Raw genomic sequence first — 25,124 nt, forward strand, 5'->3', positions numbered from 1 at the left:
ATATCTTAACACAATAAAAGACATCTATATCAGACACACCGCTAGTACCATACTAAATGAGGAAAAGTAGAAAGACTTTCCCATGATATCTGGAACGCATCAAGAATGACTGCTTTTTCCCCTGTTATTTAACAAAATACTGGAAGCCCTAGCTAGAGCAATCAGACAAGAGAAAAATGTAAAGGGCATCCAAATTTGAATGAAAGAAGACAAATCATGTTTGTTTGCAGATAATGTAATTTTATATCTGAAAAAATCCCAAGGCTCCACAAGAAAACTATTAGAACTAATAAACAAGTTCAAAAAAGCGTCAGGGTACAAAATCAACATAGAAAAATCAGTAACATTTTAAATGCCAACAGTGAACAATCTGAAAAAACAATGAAAAAAGTAATTCCATCTACAATAGCCTCAAATAAAATTAAATACCTAGACATTGAACAAAGTAAAATATCTCTATAATGAAACCTAGAACACTGATAAAAGGCCTTGAAGAGGGTACCAAAAGATGGAAAAATATTTCATGTTTACGGATTGAAAAAAATCAATATTGTTAAACTGTCCAAAATACTGAAAACAATCTCCAGATTCAATGCAATGCCTATCAAAACACCATGACATTCTTCACAGAAATAGAAAAAACAATCCTAAAGTTTATACGGAACCAATAAACACCCAAAATAGCCATAGCTACCTTAAGCAAAAAGAACAAAACTAGAAGAATCATATTACCTAACTTCAAATTGTACTACAGAGCTATAGTCATGAAAACAGCATGATTCTTTCTTTTTCTCTTTTTCTTTTTTTTTAAAGACATGTAGACAAAGAGAACAGGATAGAGAACTCAAAAACAAATTTACAAACTTACAGTTAACTCATTTTTTGACAAAGGTGCCAAAAACATACACGGGGGAAAAAACAGCCTCTTTAATCAATGGTGCTGGGGAAACTGAATATCCAAATGCAGCAGATTTAAGCTAGACATTTATTTCATGCCATATATAAAAATCAAATCAAAATCAATTAAAAACCTAAATCTAAGACATCAAATTATGAAACTACTACAAGAAAACATTGGAGAAACTCTCCAGGACACTGGACTGGGCAAGTTTCTTGAGCAATACCACACAAGCACAGACAAACAAAGCAAAAATGGACAAATTGAATTACATCAACTTAAAAAGCTCATGAACAGTAAAGAAAAAAATCAACAAAGTGAAGCAACAACCTACAGAATGGCAGAAAATATTTGCAAACTCTCCATTTGACAAGGGATTAAAAACCAGAATATATAAGAAGCTCAAAAAAGTCTATAGGAAATGAAATCTAATAATCAGATTTAAAAATGGGCAAAAGAAGTGAACACATATTTCTCAAAATAAGACTTACAAGCGACAAACAGTCATGGGAAAAGGGGCTCTATACTATTTTTTCATAACAGAATTGATAATCAAAACTACAACGAGATGTAATTTCACCACAGTTGAAATGGTTTATATCAAAAAGACAGGCTACAAAGCTGGTAAGAATGTGTACAAAAGGGAACCTACTTACACTGTTGGAGAGAATGTACATTACTGCAACCACTATAAGAACTGTTTAGAGTTTCCTCAAAAAACTAAAATTAGAGCTACTATGTTATTTAGCAATCCCATTCCTATGTATATAACAAAATAAAAGGAAATCAGTATACTGAATAAGTATCTGCACTTCTAATTTTGTTGCAACACTGTTTAGAATAGCCAAGATTTGGAAGCAACCTAAGTGTTCATTAACAGATGAATGAATAAAGAAAATGTGGTATATGTACACAATGGAGTACTATTCAGCCATAAAAAATGAGATCTTGTCATTTGTCACAACATGGATGGAACTGGATATCATTATGTTAAATAAAATGTACCATGTACAGAAAAACAAACATTACATATTTTCACGTATTTGTAGGATCTAAAAGTCAAAACAACTAATCTCATGGACATAGAGTAGAAGTATGGTTACTAGAGGCTGGAAAGGGTAGTAAGGGGCTGGGAAAGAGGTGGGGATGGTTAATGGGCACAAAAAAATAGAAACAATGAATAAGAAGTAATATTTCATCACACACCAGGGTGACTACGGTCAATGGTTACTTAATTGTACGGTTTAAAATAACTTTTAAAATGTGATTGCACTGATTGTAACAAAAGGAATAAATGCTTAAGGGGATGTATATCCCATTCTCCATGATATAATTATTTTATATTGCATCCTTGTTTTAAAAATGTCTCATACACCCCACAAATATGTATACCTAAAAAATACAAAATGAAATAAAAAGTAAAAACAAAAAGAAAGAAACAATAACCAAGTTTTGAAAGCATCAAAGATGCTTTCAAAGATGCATCAAAGATCCATCAAAAGATGAATGAAGAAAATATGGTACATATACATAATGAAGTACTATTCAGCCATAAAAAAATAAAATTCTGTCATTTGCAATTACATGGATTGAACTGGAGGTCACTATATTCAGTGAAATAAGACAGGCAAAAAAATGACAAGTTTCTCATGTTCTCACTTATTTTGTTGGAACTAAAAATTAAAACAATTTATTTCATGGCTATAGAGGGTATAATGATGGTAACCAGAGACTGGGAAGAGTAGTTAGTGGGTAGGGAGATTGTGGATGTTTAATGTGTACAAAACTATAATTAGATAGAATAAGATCTAGTATTATGTAACTAACCTGCATGTTTTGCGCACGTACCCTAAAACTTAAAGTATAATACTAAAAAAAAAAGATCTAGTATTTGATAGCACAAGAAGGTGACTACTGGTCAACAATAATTTATTGTACATATTAAAATAACTAAAAGAGTATAATTAAATAATTAATAACATAAAGGAATGACAAATGCTTGAGGTGATGGATATCTCATTTACCATGATGTGATTATTATTCATTGTATTCCTTCATAAATATATCTCATTTAGCCTGCTGTGATTATTATTAATTGTATTCCTTTATAAATATATCTCATTATATACCTGCTATGTACACATAAAAATTAGAAATTAAAAAAAATTAAAAATAGTTAAGACTTTATATAAAATAATAATAGATAGAATGAGGCAGAAAATTAACAACAGAAGACTTGAATTAATAAATTAGCTTAATGTGCTACATCCCAAGTAAAATTTCAAGTTTTACAAGGGTTTAAACAATGGAATATACTCCAATTATTGGCCTTTTAGATAATGCAAGACAAAATATCAGGAGGATTTATTTTACTCTGAAATAGATTTGCCACATTTTAGGCAATTTTCTAGTTTTCTCTTCTATTAGTTTCTACAATAGCCAACGACAGTCGAACTTGACAACTTTATTGTCCCCAAACCAAACCTTAACTTTACCACTACTGTATCTGTGTTCATACTGAGCTCAGTACTTACACTTCTTTCCTCTCAATGAACAGCCATTGAAATCATATCCATTTGTACAGGTCCATCTCAACAGCTCTCTCATGCAAGAGCCTCCCTTAAGTATCTCCACAATAAAGTCATAGATTCAAAGGTTTGGTGTGAGATTTGGAGGTCAAACTCCTCTTTCTAATTGTAAAAAAAAAAAAAAAAAAAAAAAAAAAAGAAAAGAAAAAATGTAATTTTTACTCCCTTGAGTTACTTTTAGTTCTTATTCTTATTACACCCTGTCTAGTAAATCACACACATATGCTCTCAACTTATGATGAGGTTACTTCTCCATAAGCCCAACATATGTTGAAAATATTGTAAGTAAACTTGCATTTTTTACTTATGATATATTTTTGACTTACAATGGGTTTATATGCATGTAACCCCACTGTAAGGTTAGGAGCATATCAAATACAAATCACTTTCATAGCATTATATAGTTGAAAAATTGTAAGTCAAACCACCATAAGTCGAGGACTTTCTGTACTTCTAAGTGTATGAAAATGTGCCCTTCTTATGTATGTGTCTTGAACAACACTTAGCACTGTCCCTTGTGCTTAAAACTGGTAAAAATAAACACTGGTGAAAATAAGCAATTGAATTAATATATAAATTAATGTGAACATTGTACACTGGAAAAGCAAGAGATTATGAAGAGAACAGTGTGGCAGCTTCTGAAGTTGCAACATGTGACAAAATCTGAAATACTATATGAGATATTTCTTTTATTGTATCCCTTATGTATCTATGAAACTTTATTTTGTAGCAGAATTGAATCTGTTATATAAGTTTGAAAAATGATACTATTGTTATTACTGTGATCCATGATTGTGGAATGCCTTACAGACATTTACAAAATACACTGCTATGCTAGGCCTTAATGAATTTGAATTTCATTGTTGAAGAAGAGAGAATTTATAAAGAATGAAATCTACCTTAACTTGAATGACAATATTTGAGGTATTTTAAATGAGCATTTAATCAAAATTTAGTCAAGTGATAATATGGTAATTAAATATCCATTGTTTGCATAAGGCCTCTGATTGAGTTTAATAAGCACATGAAAGATAGAAGTCTGGTTACCATGAGCTCCCTGCATAAAGAAGCAGACTGTGTTAAGAAAGGCATAATTGATTTAAAAAGCAACAGTAGAGTTGTGACTCAAGCTAATCCAATCTACTGCATTCTATTCACAAGGCAAATATCATCCTCCATTTCTGAGTTGTAAAATGAAACTACTTTATTGCAGCTATTTGTAGCTTCTTTACATTTCTTGTTTTATTAGGGAGCTTCAGAATATATAAAAATCTAAAACATACTATGAAATTATGTGTCACAATTGCTCCAAAGACAGAGCACTTATTAGGATAAATAGAATGTCTATAAAATTTGATGACTGAGGCTTTGCTTCCCACTTTTCCTTTTTAAAAAGAGCTTCATTACCTCTATTTTCACTTTTGTTTTTAATTTTTGTGGGTACATAGTATATATATATAATATATATATAGGCAGTACATGAGATATTTTGATACAAGAATACAATGCATAATAATAACATCAGTGTGAATGGGGTATCATCACCACAAGCATTTACCGTTTTTTTTGTTACTAACATTCCAATTATACTCCTTTAGTTCTTTTAAAATGTACAACAACAAAAATATTGTTGGCAGTAGTCATCCTCCTGTGTTATCTAGATTTTATTTATTCTACCTAACAATATTTTTGTACCCATTAACCATCCCTATTTTCCCTACCTCACACTACCCTTTCTAGCCTCTGGTAACCATCCTTCTACTGTATATCTCCATGAGTTCATTTTTTTTTCCTGTAATTTAGATCCCACAAGTGTCTGAGAACATGCAAAGTTTATCTTTCTGTATTTGACTTCTTTTACTCAATGTAATGACTGCTAGTTCCATCCATGTTGTTACAAATAACAGAATCTTGTGCTTTTTTAATAGCTAAGTAGAATTTCATTTTGTATATGCAACACATTTTCTTTATCCATTTATCTGTTAATGAACATTTAGGATGCTTCCAAATCTGGACTATTGTGAATAATGCTGCAATAAACTTAAGAGTGCAAATATCCCTTCACTATAGTGATTTCCTATATAGAAGGTATATACCTAACTGTGGGATTACTGAATCATATGGTAGCTCTATTCTTAGTTTTTTGAAGAATCTCCAAACTGTTCTCCATAGTGGTTGTACTAATTTACATCTCCAACAACAGTGTACAAAGGTTCCCTTTTCTTCACATCTTTGCCAGCATTTGTTATTATCTGTCTTTTGGACATAAGCCATTTCAACTGGGGTGAGATGATATCTCATTATAGCTTTGATTTGCATGTATCTGATGATCAGTGATGCTTAGCACCTTATCATATGTCTTTTTGTCATTTGTATGTCTTTTATTTTGAGAAATGTCTATTCAGATCTTTTTCTTTTTTATGTCAAATTATTAGATTTTTTCCTATAAAGTTGTTTGAGCTCCTTATATATTCTGGTTATTAATTCTTTGTCAGATGAATAATTTGCAAATATTTTCTCTCATTCTGGGAGTTTTCTCTTCACTTTGTTGATTGTTTCTTTTCCTGTGCAGAAGCTTTTTATCTTGATGTGATTCCATTTGTATATTTTTGCTTTGATTGCCTGTGCTTTAAGAGTATTACTCAAAAAAATCTTTGCCCAGACCAATGTCCTGGAGAGTTTCCCCAAATTTTTCTTTTTGTAGCTTCGTAGTTTGTGAGCTTAAATATAACTCCTTAATACATTTTGTTTTGTCTTTCATATATTGTGGGAAATGTGGGTCTAATTTTATTCTTCTGCATATGGATATCCTGTTTTCCCAGCACCAATTATTGAAGAAACTGTACTTTCTTCAATTATTGTTCTTTGCATCTCTGTGAAATGTAAGTTCACTGTAGATGTGTGGATTTATTTAGGGGTACTATTCCATTTCATTGTTCTATGTGTCTCTTTTATGCCAATACAATCCTGTTTTGGATACTAGAGATATGTAGTATAATTTGAAGTCAGGAAATGTGGTTCCTCCAGTTTGTTATTTTTGCTCAAAATTACTGACTATTCTAAGTCTTTTGTAATGTCATATAAATTTTAGGACTTTTTTTTATTTCCATGATGAACATCATTGGTATTTTTATAGAGATTGCACTGAATCTGTAGACCGCTTTTGGTGGTATGGACAGTTTAACAATATTGATTTTTTCAATTCGTGAACATGAAATATCTTTCTATTTTTGTGTCTTATTCAATTTTTTGAAGAACTATTGTATAATTTTTTATCTTAGAGATCTTTCATGTCTTTGGTTAATTTCTACATATTTTATTTTACTGGTAGCTATTATAAATAAGATTCCTTTATTGATTTCTTTTCAGATTGTTCACTGTTGGCATATAGAAATGATACTAATTTTTATGTTGATTTTGTCACCTACAACTTTACTGAATTTGTTTATCAGTTCTAATATTTTGTGAAACCTGTAGCTTTTTCTAAATACGATATCATGTCATCAGCAAACAAGAACAATTTCACTTCTTTCTTTTTAATTTGGTGCCCTTCATTGCTTTATCCTCTCTAATTGCTCTTCCTAGAACTCCCAGTATTATGTTTAATAATGGTTGCAAAACGGGGCATCCTTATTCTGCTCCCAATCTTAGAGGAAAGGTTTTCAGTTTTTCCCATGCAGTACGGTACTAACTGTTGGCCTGTCATATATGGTTTTTATTACATTGAGATATATGCTTTCTGTAACCGGTTTTTTTTAACTTTTATTTTAAGTTCAGGGGTACACGTGCAGCTTTCTTACATAGGTAAACTGGTATCATTGGGGTTTGTTGTACAGATTATTTCACCACCCAGGTATTAAGCCTAGTACCCATTCGTTATTTTTCCTGATCTTCTCCTTCCTTCCATCCTACACTCTCCAATAGGCCCCAGTGTGTGTTGTTCCTCTCTATGTGTCCATATGTTGTCATTATTTAGCTCCCACTTATAAGTGAGAACACACACTGTTTGATTTTCTGTTCTCACATTAATTTGCTAAGGGTGGTGGCCTCCAGCTCCATCTGTGCCCCTGCAAAGGACATGATCTTGTTCTTTCTAGAGAAAAAAAAAACACATGATTATCTCCATAGATGCAGAATAGGATTTCAATATATCCATTTTTTTTTTAAGTTTTTATCATAAAAATTGTTGAATTTTATTTAATGCCTTTTTAGTATCAATTGAAATAATCACATGATTTTTGTTTATTCTCTTCATATAATGTATTAATATCACATTAATTGATTTGTGTGTGTTGAATCATCCTTTTATTTATTTATTTATTCCTTTATTTATTAATTATTATTCTACTTTAGGTTTTAGGGTACATGTGAGCAATGTGCAGGTTAGTTACATATGTATACATGTGACATGCTGGTGCACTGCACCCACTAACTCGTCATCTAGCATTAGGTATATCTCCCAATGCTATCCCTCCCCCCTCCCCCCACCCCACAACAGTCCCCAGAGTGTGATGTTCCCCTTCCTGTGTCCATGTGTTCTCATTGTTCAATTCCCACCTATGAGTGAGAATATGCAGTGTTTGGTTTTTTGTTCTTGCGATAGTTTACTGAGAATGATGATTTCCGATTTCATCCATGTCCCTACAAAGGACGTGAACTCATCATTTTTTATGGCTGCATAGTATTCCATGGTGTATATGTGCCACATTTTCTTAATCCAGTCTATCATTGTTGGACATTTGGGTTGGTTCCAAGTCTTTGCTATTGTGAATAATGTCGCAATAAACATACGTGTGCCTGTGTCTTTATAGCAGCATGATTTATAGTCCTTTTGGTATATACCCAGTAATGGGATGGCTGGGTCAAATGGAATTTCTAGTTCTAGATCCCTGAGGAATCACCACACTGACTTCCACAAGGGTTGAACTAGTTTATAGTCCCACCAACAGTGTAAAAGTGTTCCTATTTCCCCACATCCTCTCCAGCACCTGTTGTTTCCTGACTTTTTAGTGATTGCCATTCTGACTGGTGTGAGATGGTATCTCATTTTGGTTTTGATTTGCATTTCTGTGATGGCCAGTGATGGTGAGCATTTTTTCATGTGTTTTTTGGCTGCATAAATGTCTTCTTTTGAGAAGTGTCTGTTCATGCCCTTCACCCACTTTTTGATGGGGTTGTTTGTTTTTTCTTGTAAATTTGTTGGAGTTCATTGTAGATTCTGGATATTAGCCCTTTGTCAGATGAGTAGGTTGTGAAAATTTTCTCCCATTTTGTAGGTTGCCTGTTCACTCTGATGGTAGTTTCTTTTGCTGTGCAGAAGCTCTTTAGTTTAATTAGATCCCATTTGTCAATTTTGGCTTTTGTTGCCATTGCTTTTGGTGTTTTAGACATGAAGTCCTTGCCCATGTCTATGTCCTGAATGGTAATGCCTAGGTTTTCTTCTAGGGTTTTTATGGTTTTAGGTCTAACGTTCAAGTCTTTAATCCATCTTGAATTGATTTTTGTATAAGGTGTAAGGAAGGGATCCAGTTTCAGCTTTCTACATATGGCTAGCCAGTTTTCCCAGCACCATTTATTAAATAGGGAATCCTTTCCCCATTTCTTGTTTTTCTCAGGTTTGTCAAAGATCAGATAATTGTAGATATGCGGTGTTATTTCTGAGGGCTCTGTTCTGTTCCATTGATCTATATCTCTGTTTTGGTACCAGTACCATGCTGTTTTGGTTACTGTAGCCTTGTAGTATAGTTTGAAGTCAGGTAGTGTGATGCCTCCAGCTTTGTTCTTTTGGCTTAGGATTGACTTGGCGATGCGGGCCCTTTTTTGGTTCCATATGAACTTTAAAGTAGTTTTTTCCAATTCTGTGAAGAAAGTCATTGGTAGCTTTCTACCAATGGGGATGGGGATGGCATTGAATCTGTAAATTACCTTGGGCAGTATGGCCATTTTCACGATATTGATTCTTCTACCAATGAGCATGGAATGTTCTTCCATTTGTTTGTATCCTCTTTTATTTCCTTGAGCAGTGATATGTAGTTCTCCTTGAAGATGTCCTTCACATCCCTTGTAAGTTGGATTCCTAGGTATTTTATTCTCTTTGAAGCAATTGTGAATGGGAGTTCACTCATGATTTGGCTCTCTGTTTGTCTGTTATTGGTGTATAAGAATGCTTGTGATTTTTGTACATTGATTTTGTATCCTGAGACTTTGCTGAAGTTGCATATCAGCTTAAGGAGATTTTGGGCTGAGATGATGGGGTTTTCTAGATATACAATCATGTCATCTGCAAACAGGGACAATTTGACTTCCTCTTTTCCTAATTGAATACCCTTTATTTCCTTCTCCTGCCTAATTGCCCTGGCCAGAACTTCCAACACTGTGTTGAATAGGAGTGGTGAGAGAGGGCATCCCTGTCTTGTGCCAGTTTTCAAAGGGAATGCTTCCAGTTTTTGCCCATTCAGTATGATATTGGCTGTGGGTTTGTCATAGATAGCTCTTATTATTTTGAGATACGTCCCATCAATACCTAATTTATTGAGAGTTTTTAGCATGAAGTCTTGTTGAATTTTGTCAAAGGCCTTTTCTGCATCTATTGGATAATCATGTGGTTTTTCTCTTTGGTTCCGTTTATATGCTGGATTATATTTATTGATTTGTGTATATTGAGCCAGCCTTGCATCCCAGGGATGAAGCCCACTTGATCATGGTGGATAAGCTTTTTGATGTGCTGCTGGATTTGGTTTGCCAGTATTTTATTGAGGATTTTTGCATCAATGTTCATCAAGGATATTGGTCTAAAATTCTCTTTTTTGGTTGTATCTCTGCCTGGCTTTGGTATCAGGATGATGCTGGCCTCATAAAATGAGTTAGGGAGGATTCCCTCTTTTTCTATTGATTGGAATAGTTTCAGATGGAATGGTACCAGCTCTTCCTTGTACCTCTGGTAGAATTCGGCTGTGAATCCATCTGGTCCTGGACTTTTTTTGGTTGGTAAGCTATTGATGATTGCCACAATTTCAGCTCCTGTTATTGGTCTATTCAGAGATTCAACTTCTTCCTGGTTTAGTCTTGGGAGGGTGTATGTGTTGAGGAATTTATCCATTTCTTCTAGATTTTCTAGTTTATTGGCATAGAGGTGTTTGTAGTATTCTCTGATGGTAGTTTGTATTTCTGTGGGATTGGTGGTGATATCCCCTTTATCATTTTTTATTGCATCTATTTGATTCTTCTCTCTTTTTTTCTTTATTAATCTTGCTAGCGGTCTATCAATTTTGTTGATCCTTTCAAAAAACCAGCTCCTGGATTCATTGATTTTTTGAAGGGTTGTTTGTGTCTCTATTTCCTTCAGTTCTGCTCTGATTTTAGTTATTTCTTGCCTTCTGCTAGCTTTTGAATGTGTTTGCACTTGCTTTTCTAGTTCTTTTAATTGTGATGTTAGGATGTCAATTTTGGATCTTTCCTGCTTTCTCTTATGGGCATTTAATGCTATAAATTTCCCTCTACACACTGCTTTGAATGCATCCCAGAGATTCTGGTATGTTGTGTCTTGGTTCTCGTTGGTTTCAAAGAACATCTTTATTTCTGCCTTCATTTTGTTCTGTACCCAGTAGTCATTCAGCAGCAGGTTATTCAGTTTCCATGTAGTTGAGCGTTTTTGAGTGAGATTCTTAATCCTGAGTTCTAGCTTGATTGCACTGTGATCTGAGAGATAGTTTGTTATAATTTCTGTTCTTTTACATTTACTGAGGAGAGCTTTACTTCCAAGTATGTGGTCAATTTTGGAATAGGTGTTGTGTGGTGCTGAAAAAAGTGTATATTCTGTTGATTTGAGGTGGACAGTTCTGTAGATTTCTATTAGTTCCGCTTGATGCAGAGCTGAGTTCAATTCCTGGGTATCCTTGTTAACTTTCTGTCTCATTGATCTGTCTAATGTTGACAGTGGGGTGTTAAAGTCTCCCATTATTAGTGTGTGGGAGTCTAAGTCTCTTTGTAGGTCACTCAGGACTTGCTTTATGAATCTGGGTGCTCCTGTATCGGGTGCATATATGTTTAGGATAGTTAGCTCTTCTTGTTGAATTGATCCCTTTACCATTATGTAATGGCCTTTTTTGTCTCTTTTGATCTTTGTTGGTTTAAAGTCTGTTTTATCAGAGACTAGGATTGCAACCCCTGCCTTTGTTTGTTTTCCATTTGCTTGGTAGATCTTCCTCCATCCTTTTATTCTGAGCCTATGTGTGTCTCTGCACGTGAGATGGGTTTCCTGAATACAGCACACTGATGGGTCTTGAGTCTTTATCCAATTTGCCAGTCTGTGTCTTTTAATTGGAGCATTGAGCCCATTTACATTTAAAGTTAATATTGTTATGTGTGAATTTGATCCTGTCATTATGATGTTAGCTGGCTATTATGCTCATTAGTTGATGCAGTCTTTTCCTAGTCTCGATGGTCTTTACATTTTGGCATGATTTTGCAGCGGCTGGTACCAGTTGTGCCTTTCCATGTTTAGCGCTTCCTTCAGGAGCTCTTTTAGGGCAGGCCTGGTGGTGACAAAATCTCTCAGCATTTGCTTGTCTGTAAAGTATTTTATTTCTCCTTCACTTATGAAGCTTAGTTTGGCTGGATATGAAATTCTGGGTTGAAAATTCTTTTCTTTAAGAATGTTGAATATTGGCCCCCACTCTCTTCTGGCTTGTAGAGTTTCTGCCAAGAGATCCGCTGTTAGTCTGATGGGCTTCCCTTTGTGGGTAACCCGACCTTTCTCTCTGGCTGCCCTTAACATTTTTTCCTTCATTTCAACTTTGGTGAATCTGACAATTATGTGTCTTGGAGTTGCTCTTCTCGAGGAGTATCTTTGTAGTGTTCTCTGTATTTCCTGAATCTGAATGTTGGCCTGCCTTGCTGGATTGGGGAAGTTCTCCTGGATAATATCCTGCAGAGTGTTTTCCAACTTGGTTCCATTCTCCCCGTCACTTTCAGGTACACCAATCAGATGTAGATTTGGTCTTTTCACATAGTCCCATATTTCTTGGAGTCTTTGCTCGTTTCTTTTTATTCTTTTTTCTCTAAACTTCCCTTCTCGCTTCATTTCATTCATTTCATCTTCCATTGCTGATACCCTTTCTTCCATTTGATTGCATCAGCTCCTGAGGCTTCTGCATTCTTCATGTAGTTCTCGAGCCTTGGTTTTCAGCTCCATCAGCTCCTTTAAGCACCTCTGTGTATTGGTTATTCTAGTTATACATTCTTCTAGATTTTTTTCAAAGTCTTCAACTTCTTTGCCTTTGGTTTGAATATCCTCCCGTAGCTCGGAGTAATTTGATCGTCTGAAGCCTTCTTCTCTCAGCTCGTCAAAGTCATTCTCTGTCCAGCTTTGTTCCGTTGCTGGTGAGGAACTGCATTCCTTTGGAGGAGGAGAGGCGCTCTGCTGTTTAGAGTTTCCAGTTTTTCTGCTCTGTTTTTTCCCCATCTTTGTGGTTTTATTTACTTTTGGTCTTTGATGATGGTGATGTACAGATGGGATTTTGGTGTGGATGTCCTTTCTGTTTGTTATTTTTCCTTCTAACAGACAGGACCCTCAGCTGCAGATCTGTTGAAATACCTGGCCAGCCCTGTGAGGTGTCAGTCTGCCCCTGCTGGGGGGTGCCTCCCAGTTAGGCTGCTTGGGGGTCAGGGGTCAGGGACCCACTTGAGGAGGCAGTCTGCCCGTTATCAGATCTCCAGCTGCGTGCTGGGAGAACCACTGCTCTCTTCAAAGCTATCAGACAGGGACATTTAAGTCTGCAGAGGTTACTGCTGTCTTTTTGTTTGTCTGTGCCCTGCCCCCAGAGGTGGAGCCTACAGAGGCAGGCAGGCCTCCTTGAGCTGTGGTGGGCTTCACCCTGTTTGAGCTTCCCAGCTGCTTTGTTTACCTAAGCAAGCCTGGGTAATGGTGGGCGCCCCCCCCAGCCTCGCTGCCGCCTTGCAGTTTGATCTCAGACTGCTGTGCTAGCAATCAGCGAGACTCCGTGGGCGTAGGACCCTCTGAGCCAGGTGCGGGATATTAATTTCCTGGTGCGCCGTTTTTTAAGCCCATTGGAAAAGCGCAGTATTTGGGTGGGAGTAAGCTGATTTTCCAGGTGCCCTCTGTCACCCCTTTCTTTGACTAGGAAAGGGAACTTCCTGACCCCTTGCGCTTCTCGAGTGAGACAATGCCTCGCCCTTCTTCAGCTTGTGCATGGTGCACACACCCACTGACCTGCGCCCACTGTCTGGCACTCCCTAGTGAGATGAAACCAGTACCTCAGATGGAAATGCAGAAATCACCCGTCTTCTGCGTCGCTCATGCTGGGAGCTGTAGACCGGAGCTGTTCCTATTCGGCCATCTTGGCTCCTCCCCCTGAATCATCCTTACATCCTAGGATAAATCTCACTTTGCCATGAATGACCTTTTTTAAATGTGTTTAATTAAGTTTACTATAACAGTATTTTGTTTAAGATTTTTGCTTCAGTATTTATTGTTGATATTGCTCTATAGTTTTTTTCTCTCATGTATCTTTATCTGGTTTTGGTATTAGAATAATATTGGCCTCAAATAATGGGTTTGGGTGTATCTCCTCCTTTTTCTTTGTAATAGTTTGAGTAGGATTGGTATTAGTTCTTCCTTAAATATTTGGGGGAGTTCAGCTGTGAATCCATCAGGTCTTGGGCTTATTTCTTTTTTGGCCAGAGTAGTTTTTATTATGGCTTCAATCACATTACTTTTTATTAGTCTGTTCAGGTTTTGGATGTCTTTATGGTTTAATCTTGGTAGATTGTAAGTGTCTTGGAATTTACTCATTTCTTCCTGATTTTTCTATTTATTGGCAGAGAGTTGCTCATAGTAACCACTAATGATACTTTGAATTCCTGTGGTATCAGTTTTAATGTCTCTTTTTTTCCCTAATTATTTTTTAATTTTGGTCTTTTGGTTGTTTTTGTTTTTGTTTAGTCTGTCCAAAGGTTTGTCAATTTTTTTCATTCAATAAAACATTTGTTTCGTTAATCTTTTGTATGGTTGTCTTTATTTATTTCTTTTCTAAGCTTTATTTTTTTTTCTACTAATCTTGGAGATGGAGTTTCACTTTTGTTGCCCAGGCTGGAGTGCAATGATGCGATCTCCGCTCACTGCAACCTCCGCCTCCTGGGTTCAAGTGATTCTCCTGCCTCAGCTACCTGAGTAGCTGGGATTACAGGTGCCCACCACCAAGCCTGGCTAATTTTTGGGGGTATTTTTGATAGAGAGGGGGTTTCACCATGTTGGCCAGGCTGGTCTTCAACTGCTGATCTCAGATGATCCACCCTCCTCAGCCTCCCAAAGTCCTGGGATTACAGGTGTGAGCCACCCTGCCTGGTCAGCTTTACTAATTCTTTAAGATGCAAAGTTAGCTTGTTTATTTGAAGTTTTTCTTCTTTTTCGATGTAGACACATATAACTACAAACCTCCCTGTTAATATTACTTTTGGTATATGCCATAAATTTTTCTTTGTTGTGTTTCAGTAACATTTGTTTCAGAATTTTTTCAATATTCTTAATTTATTCATTGACCCACTGGTCATCCAGGAGCATATTGTTTAATTTCCATGTGTTTGAATATTTTCCAAAGTTTACCTGTCATTGATTTCTAGTTTTATCCTGTTGTGGTCACAGGAGTTGCTTGATATTATTTCAATTTTTCTGAGTGTTTTAAGACTTGTTTTTATGGCCTAACATATAGCCTATCTTTGAGAATTATCCATGTGCTGAGAAAAAAAATGTGTATTCTGCAGCCATTGGATGAAAAGTTCTGAAAATATATATTAGGTCCATATGGTCTACAGTGCAAATTAAATCTAATGCTTTTTTGTTGATTTTCTGTATGGGTGATCTGTCCAATGCTGAAGGTGGGGCATTGAAATCTCAAGCTGTTATTGTATTGGGGTCTATCTCTCTCTTTAGATTTAATAGTATTTGCTTTATATAGCTGAGTGCTCCATTGTTGGGTGCATATATATTTACAATTATTATAGTTTGTTGCTGAATTGATCCCTTTATCATTACATAATAACCTTTCTTGTCCACTTTTATAGTTTTTGCCTTAAAATCCATTTTGTCTTATATAACTACTTCAGATCTTTTTTTATTTCTATGGCATGAAATATATTTTTCCATCACTTTATTTTTATTTATGTGTGTCTTTATAGGTGAAGGGTGTTTCTTGTAGGCAATAGATCAATCAGTCTTGTTGTTTCATCCATTCAGGCAGTCTATGTCTTTTGATTAGAGAGTTTAGTCCATTTACATTTTATGTTATTATGCATAAGTAAGAACCTAATCCTGCCATAATATTATTTGTTTTCTAGTTGTTTTGTGGTCTTCTCTTACTTCTATCTTTTTTTTCACTTTCATGAAGGTGATTTTCTCTGGTGATATGTTCTAATTTTTTTTATGTGTGTATCTAATATTTGTTTTTAAGTTTGATGTTACCATGAGGCTTGCAAATGATATCTTATAACCCACTATTTTGAACTGATGAAAACTCAACACTGATTGCAAAAGCACAGTAAAAAACAAGCTAATAGAAAACTAATAAAAGCTGTATACTTTAACTTTGTCTCTGTACTTTTTAACTTTTTGTTGCTTCTATTTATATCTGATTTCATAGTCTGTCTTGAGAAATGTTTGTAGTCATTATTTTTATTGGTTTGTGTTTCTGTATTTCTATTTAAAATATTAGTAGTTTACACACAATCATTATGGTGTCATAATATTCTGTATTTTTTGTTGTACCTACTGAGCGAGTTTTGTACCTTTGCATGATTTCTTATTGCTCATTAATGTCTTTACTTTTCAAATTGAAGAACTTCCTTTAGCAGTTCTTGTAGGACAGGTCTTCTATCCTAAAATTCTACCGCTTTTTTTGATCTTACAAAGTATTTATTTGTTTTTCACATTTGATGAATATTTTCACTGGATGTACTGTTCTATGATGATTTTTTTTCTTCAACAATTTAAATATTTTATACTACTTTCTCCTGGCCTTTAAGATTTTCAGTGAGAAGTCTGCTGCCAGAAGTAGGAGCTCTATTGTATGTAATTATTTTTTCTATTGCTGCTTTTAGGATCCTTTCTTTATTCTTGACCTTCGAAAGTTTGATTATTAAATGCCTTGGAATAATCTTCTTTGGGGGGTAAATCTGTTTGGTGTTCTATAACTCTCTTGTAATTAAGTCTTTATATATTTCTCTAGGTTTGGGAAGTTCTCTATTATGTTACTTTGAATGAACTTTCTACTCCAGTTTCTCTCTCTACCTTGCCTTTAAGACAAATAATTCGGATTTGCCCTTTTGATGCTGTTTTCTAAACCTTTCTTCATATATTTGTCACTTATTCTTTTATCTCCTCTGATTGTGTATCTTCAAATATACTGTCTTAAATCTCACTAATTTTTTTCTGCTTGTTTAATTCTGCTGTTGAGAGATTCTGATGGATTCTCCAGTGTCTCAGTTGCATTTTTCAACTCCAGAATTTTTTTACTTGATTTTTAAAACTTATTTAAATTGATTTGTTAAATTTACTTGATAGGATTCTAGATTCCTTTCCTGTGTTACCTGGAATTTCTCTGAGTTTCATTGAAATGGTTAATTTGAATTCTCTTTGTGAATTCAAAGGGATTTGTCCCTGGTGCCTTATGTAGTTCATTTGATGCAGTCATGTTTTCCTGGATGGTCTTGATGTTTGTGGATGCTCATCGATGTCTGGACATTGAGGAATTAAGCATTTATGGTAATCATTGCAATCTGAGCCTGTTTATGCCCATCATTGTTAAAAAGGTTTTCCAGGTATTCAAAATAACTTTAAGGTTGTGATCTAAATCTTTGGTCATGATAGTTATATCTGCATTGGGGTGCACCCCAAGCCCTGTGAGTCTTGCACAATTGTGTATGTTCTACCTTGATGGTCTTTGATAAGATCCAGAAGATTTCTCTGAATTAACAGAGATTCTTGACCTTTTTCCTTACTTTCTCCCAAGTAAAAGGAGTGTCTCTTTCTGGGATGAGCTGCCTGGAGCTAGAAGAGGTGTGACACAGGCACCCATTTGGTCACCACCACTGGGACTCTGATGGGTCAGACTTGAAGCCAGCATAGCACTGGGTCTTTCCCAAGGGGTGCTGCTACCACTACTGGGCTAATACCTAAAGTGTGCTCAAGGCCCTAGGGCTCTACAACCAGCAGGTAGTAAAATAAGCCTATCTTGCATTCTTTCCTTCAGGGCAGTGAGTTCCCATAGACCCTGGGCAGATTCAGTGATGCTGCCTGTGACCCAGGGCATGAAGTCAGAAAACTTGGAAATCTATCTGGTGTGCTATTCTATTGTGTCTCAGCTAGAACTGAAACCAGAAGACAAAGTCCTTCCTACTCTTCCCTCCCTCTTGCCCAGGAAGAGGAGATTTTCCCCATGTCCACAATCACCACAGTCCCACTGGGTGTACTCCCAGAGTACCAACAATGTTCACTTAAGTGTCAAGGGCTCTTTAGTCAGCTTGTGGTGAATGTGGCTTGGCCTGTGTATTAGTCCATTTTTACACTGCTGATAAAGACATACCCAAGACAGAGTAATTTACCAAAAAAAAAAAAAAAAAAAAAAGAGAGAGGTGTATTGGACTTACAGTTCCATGTGGCTGGGCAGGCCTCACAATTATGGTGGAAGATGAAAGACATGTCTCACATGGCAGGAGACAAGAGAAGAGAACTAGTGCAGGGAAAGTCCCATTTTTATATAACCATCAGATCTCCAGAGCCTTATTGACTATTATGAGAACAACAAAAAAAAGACCTGCTTCAATGATTCAATTGCCTCCCACTGGGTCCCTCCCACAATATGTGAGAATTTAAGATGAGGTTTGGGAGGGGACAGAGCCAAACCATATCATTCCACCCCTGGCCTCTCCCAAATCTCACGTGTTCACATTTCAAAACCAATCATGCCTTCCCAACAGTCCTCCAAAGTTTTAACTCATTTCAGCGTTAACTCAAAAGTCCACAGCCCAAAGTCTCATGCAAGACAAGGCAAGTGCCTTCTGCCTATGAGCCTATATAATCAAAAGTAAGTTAGTTACTTCCTTGATACAATGGGGACAAAAGCACTGAGTAAATACAGCAGTTTCATATGGGAGAAATTGGCCAAAAGAAAGGGGCTACAGGCCCCATCCAAGTCTGAAATCAAGCAGGGCAGTCAAATCTTAAAACTCCAAAATGATCTCCTTTGAATCCATGTTTCACATCAAGGTCACACTGATGCTAGTGGTGAGCTCCCAGGGTATAGTCCTCCCCAATCTCCACCGGCTGCTTTCACAGGCCAGCATTGAGTGTCTGCAGCTTTTCTAGGTGCACAGTCCAAGCTGTCAGTGGATCTACCTTTCTGGGGTCTGGATGGTGGTGGCCCTCTTTTCACAGCTCCATAAGGCAGTGCCCCAGTAGGGACTCTGTATCAGGGCTCAGACCCCACATTTCCTTTCTGCACTTCCCTAGCAGAAGTTCTCCATGAGGGCCCTGCCCCTGCAGCAAACTTCTGCCTGGGCATTCAGGCATTTCCATACATCCTCTGAAATCTAGGCAGAGGTTCCCAAAACTCAATTCTTGACTTCCATGCATCCGCAGGCTCAACACCACATGAAAATTGCCAAGGCTTGGGGTTTTCACTCTCTGAAACAACAGCTTGAGCTGCACCTTGGCCCCTTTTAGCCATGGCTGGAGCAGCTGAAACATAGGGTACCAAGACCCTTGGCCACACAGAGCAAGGGATCCATGGGTCTGGCCCAGGAAACCACCTTTTCTTCCTAGGCCTCCAGGCCTGTGATGGGAGGGGCTGCTGTAAAGACCTCTGCAATGCCCTGGAGACATTTTCCCCCTTGCCTTAGAGAATAGGATTTGGTTATTTGTTACTTATGCGAATTTCTGCATTTGGCTTAAATTTCTCCTCAGAAAATGGCATTTTCTTTTCTACCCCTTTGTCAGGCTGCAAATTTTCTCAATTTTTATGCTCTGTTTCTCTTATAAAACTGAATGCCTTTAAGAGCACCCAAGTCACATCATGAATGTTTTACTGCTTAGAAATTTCTTCCACCAGATACCTTAAATCATCTCTCTCAAGTTCAAAGTTCCACAAATCTCTGTGGCAGTGGCAAAATGCCACCAGTCTCTATGCCAAAACATAACAAGAGTCACCTTTGCTCTAGTTCCCAACAAGTTCCTCATCTCCATCTGAGGCCACCTCAGCCTGGACCTTATTGTCAATATCATCATCAGCATTTTGGGCAAAGCCATTCAACAAGTCTCTAGGAAGTTCCAAACTTTTGCACATTTTTTCTGTTTTCTTCTGAGCCCTCCAAACTGTTCCAACCTCTGCCTGTTACCCAGTTTCAAAGTCGCTTCCATATTTTCCGGAATCTTTTCAGCAGTGCCCCACTCTACTGGTACCCATTTACTGTATTAGTCCATTTTTGTGCTGCTGATAAAGATATACCCAAGACTAAGCAATTTACAAAAAAAAAAAAAAAAAAAAAGAAGAGATTTATTGGACTTAGAGTTCCATGTGACATCACTGGGGAAGCTTCACAATCAATCATGGTGAAAGGTGAAAGTCACGTCTTACATGACTGTAGACAAGAGAAGAGAACTTGTGCAGAGAAACTTCCATTTTTATGTAGACATCAGATCTTGTGAAATTTATTCACTATTACGAGAACAGCACAGGAAAGTCCTGCCCCAGTGATTCAATTACCTCCCACTGGGTCCCTCCCACAACATGTGAGAATTCCTTGCTATACCTACCTATATTACCTTCAGACACATGTCAATTCAGTGCTCAGAGCCATCAGTTATTTTTTTCTCTTCTCTCCTAGCCATATTTGTGCCCAGCACCTTTATTCATATTAAGATTAGGAAGTATTGAGAAATGGATAATTAACATTTGAATAGGAAACCTCTTAAACTAAGAGATAAAATGTTTCTCATATCATTTCAGACATCGTTAATGGAAGTAGTTAAAAGATGGGCATTGGTTAAATCATTGTTGCCCTTAAAATCATGCTCATTATGTCACTCTTTACTTCTGCAATGAGAGAAATTTCTAATATAGAAATTTTCCTTTGAAATCTTCAGGTCCCAAGTAACTTGAAAAGTTGGCATCCTATTCCAGGGTAACTCAAACAATTTAATTCTCTCAATTTAACAAAACCAAGATAAAATTATCATATTCTTTAGATTTGTGAGCTGAAGTTACCACTTGAAATTATTTGAAATGAAGATGAAAAAGAGAAAAAATGATTACTGGGGAGGGGGGGGGGATGTTTCAATTTGAAGGTATTAAAGTAACATAATAATAGAGTGAACTCAAATTTATAAGTTAGGTTATTATTAACTCAATGATAGCCTTCCTTGCTAAAGAAAATTTAAGATAATGTGTTGCTTTTAGTTGTCATTTTTCTTTAACCTACTTTATCTAGAAACATTTTTTTCTTTTATGACATTAAATTTTTAAAGTAATTCAGGCCAGTTTTGTAGAAAGTCCTTCAATTTGAATTTCAGTATTCTTTATAATGAGATTCAGATTATATTTTTTGCAGAAATACTACAGAAATTATTATTTGCCCCTTAAACCACCATTGCAAAAAACTGAGATGATGAAAGAGATCTGACCTAACCAACTCAATCTTGTTTCTAAACTCCAAGCTGTCCTTGTTCATTTTGGGGCATAGGCTGAACTAAATTTGGGAGAAACTTAGTTTATAGTTGAGCTTTGAAACAAAGATGATAACAACCCTTTTCCAAAACAAACCCCCTTCCTGCCTGGGGACTAGACTGCCTTTGCAGGACTAACAAATTAGCCAGACGATTAGAAATTATGATTTAGGAGTCATGAAAATGGAGGCTGCAAGATTCTAAACCTTCCCAAATTGCTCCTGGGAATAACATCACTATTGTAAAACCTAAGACCAGTGCTTGAGATATTTTGCAGACCCTGCACTTGATGGATCACCTGGCACCATCCGGATCAATAAACTGGCCCATCTGGTCTTGTGGTCCCCACCCAATAACTGATTTAGCACAAGAGGACAGCTTTGACTTCCTATTACTTCATTTGTGACCCAATCAATTAGCACACCTGACTCACTGGCCCTCTACCCACCAAATTATCCTTAAAAACTCCAATCCCAGAGTTTGGGGGGAGACCGATTTGAGTAATAATGAAACTTCTGTCTCCTGCACAGCTGGCTCTGCATTACCCTTTCTCTCTTGCAATTCCTATGTCTTCATTAATTGGCTTTCTTAGCGACGGGCAAGGTGAATGAATTGGGTCATTCTAAGCTCTTCTCAGTGGATCATAGAGGGGACATATGATAATTGCATGTTCTACTACTGATGAGAAAATATCACTTAGTCAAAGTGATTTCTGCCAGGGTTCTCCACTGTAGTTATTGTTTTTACCTTCATTATTATCTTATGGAGAGATATTTTGATACCATGTGAATATTCTATTTCTAATTGTGATATAAGAAAAAATATATTTTTAATTTCTTTCTTTGTATTTTGGTTTTAAGAGCTGCATATTCTGACATGAAGCTCCTAAAACTGCTGGGAATCTCTAAAGTGAAAGTGTCTTTTTGTATGCTAATGAGATGACTGAGGGCTGGGGGCTCAGAGACAGCCTCGGAATAAGAACTTGTTGCCAAGGAAACCAACCATAGAATTACAGTGTTAGAACTTTAGCCTCACCCCCAACCTGCAGGGAGGGAAGAGAAGCTGATTACCAGTGGTCAATGATTTAATTAATTATGTCTATGTAATAAATGCTTCATAAAAATCTAAAAGGACAAGGTTTGAAGAGTTTCTGGATTGCAGAACATATGGAAGGTGGTGAGATAGCATGGAAACCCCATGCCCCTTCCTGTATAGGTTTTCCCATACATCTTTTACTTTTTTCTGTTCCTGATTGTATCTTTTTATAATAGGTGGGTAATTGCAAGTGAATCTCTTTCTTGAGTTCTGTGAGCTACTCAGCCAAATGACTGAACCTGATGAGGGCATTGTGAGAACCTCCAATATATAGGTGGTGGGTCAGAAGCACATTTATCAACCTGGAATTGCTATTAGCATCTGAATTTGGGGCAGTCTTGTGAAACCTGTGTGGTCTGTTCTAATTCGGGTTAATGCCATAATTGAATTTAATTGTAGGACACCCATCTGGTATCAGAAAATTTTTGGTAGGTTAAAAAATACACATGTGATTTCAAAAGTGTAGTGTTACATGCGGAGGGTATAGTAGGTGGTGAACCCAAATTACTTAAGACAGGTCTCATTCAATTTATAAAGTTTATTTTGCCATGGTTAAAGACATGCCCATTGAAACAGCCTCAAGAGGTCCTGATGATATGTGCCCAAGGTGGTCAGGGCACAACTTGGTTTTATACATTTTAGGGAGACATGAGACATCAATCAATATGTGTACGTTGGTCCAGTGTGGAAAGGCGAGACAGGCAGGACAACTTGAAGCAAGGAGGGAGGCTTCCAGGTCAAAAGTAGATAAGAGAAAAATGGTTGCATATTCTTAAGTTTCTGATTAGCTTTTCACTAAATACACAATTTTCATGTAAGAGGAAAATAAAGGAATGGTCACTTATGCTTTGGTCTATTATTAAAACAATAGGGCAGAGGAAGCAATCATACATGTATTTTTCTCATGTGAGCAGAAGAATGACTAAGTTATTTGTTCACAAAGAATTTTCTTGTGGGGAAATTGTGAAGGAGGTATGTAGCTTTCTAATTTTTGTAGCTCTCTTAATTAGGAATAAAATGGGAGGCAGATTTGCCTAATGCAGTTTCTAGCTTGTCTTCCTTTTGGCTTAGTGATTTTTGGGTCTTGAGATGTATTTTCCTTTCACAAGGTAAAAACTGTTTTGATTTGTTTTTTGCCTATACATAACTTACCATACCTTCATGCAATAGTTTTAGCATCCATTCCTGATTCTTGCCTGAGACAATTTTTGTCTAAATATTACAAGACCCTAGCCTGAGGATGGGAAAACTCGAAGAGGTCCTTTGACATTTCCTATCCAAACAAGTGAGAACTGTCTCAAAAATACTGAGGCAGCACTGTCCATGTTAACTGGGCAATTTGGCCAGAGGGGTCTTTGAAGGCAACCAGGTGTTGAAAGTCAGGATGTAATGGTATATAGAAAAAGGCGTTCTTTACATCTAGGACTGTGAACCATTTAATTCCCTCTGGTATTTGAGTCAGCAAGGTATAGGGATTAGAGACCACCAGATTAATTGTGACTATGGCCTCATTAATGAGGAGGAGGTCCTGAACTAGTCTCCATTCCTCATTGAGTTCTTGTATCCCTAATATTGGGGTGTTGCAGGGGCTGTTACAGGATTTGAGAAGGCCCTGCATTTTTAGGTCATTAATAATTGCTTCTAACCCTTTCACAACCTCTGGCTTTAGGGGATATTGTCTCTGGTTAGGAAAAGAAGTGGGATCCTTAAGGTGAATTCAGACTGGCCTAGTAGCTATGGCTCAACCTATTCGTCCTTGAGTTGTCCACACTTCTGGATTAATATTAATTTCCACCAGGTGGAGACAGAGTTTGTCCTGGGCTTATAAGGATACTGGCTCCCATGTGAGCTAAAATGTTTCTATCCAATAAAGGAGTGGGACTTTCAGGCATAATTAAGAAGACATGTGTAAATAATAGGTTCTCACAACTACAACTAAAGGGTTGAGAAAAATATTGGGTTATATATATATATGTGTGTGTGTATATATATATCCCTATATATACATATAAATATATATATATATATATATATTTTTTTTTTCTGAGATGCCCATCACAGTCATGCTCAGGAAGAGGGGAGGCCTGGATTAGAAAAGAGAAAAGAGAGACTGGCTCCAGTGTCCAGAAAGAGAGATCCACCCTCTCATCAATTTTCCAGAATCACCCAGGGATTCTGAGCAGTAATGGCAGTTTTAGCCACTAGGGCCGGGAGTCTGAGCCCCGGGACCTGTCAATCCTGTTGGACCATCTGTGAGACCAGTTCTGGACCTGGTGAACTCTGTCTCCCAGGGCAGTCCAATGTCCAGTGGTCCCCGCAACAGGCTGGACAAGGTTAAGGTGGCTTCCTTTTGCTGCCTGGGCAATCTTTCTTAAAGTGTCCCGACTTGCCACATTGGTAGCAACTAGCAGATGCTCCTCAGGGATCCTGGAACTTGCAAGCCTGTAATGCAGCCACTAGACCCTCTGTCTTTCTAATGTGTTTTCACTCTTTCTCCTGGGCCTCCTCTTTGTCCCTCAAGAGGTTTTCCAAGGTGCTGTCTGGTCCTATAGCCTGCTTCTGCAGTTTCATTCTAATATTGGGAGCTGCCTGTGTAATAATTTGTCCTTTAGGATTAGCTGAATCAAGGGATAGGGAGATGTGTTTCATTAGTGCCTCTCTCAGCCTTTCCCTAAATGCAGCGGGATTCTCATCTGCCTTCTGGTCTATCATAGACAACTAGAATAATTAAGAGGTTTGGCCCTAGTTCTTTTTAGGCCCTCCAATACGCACATTAAAAAGTGTTTCCTTTTCTATTAATCTGTGGAAT

Source organism: Pongo pygmaeus, chromosome X (genome assembly GCF_028885625.2).
Source record: "Pongo pygmaeus isolate AG05252 chromosome X, NHGRI_mPonPyg2-v2.0_pri, whole genome shotgun sequence".
Lineage (NCBI taxonomy): Eukaryota > Metazoa > Chordata > Mammalia > Primates > Hominidae > Pongo > Pongo pygmaeus.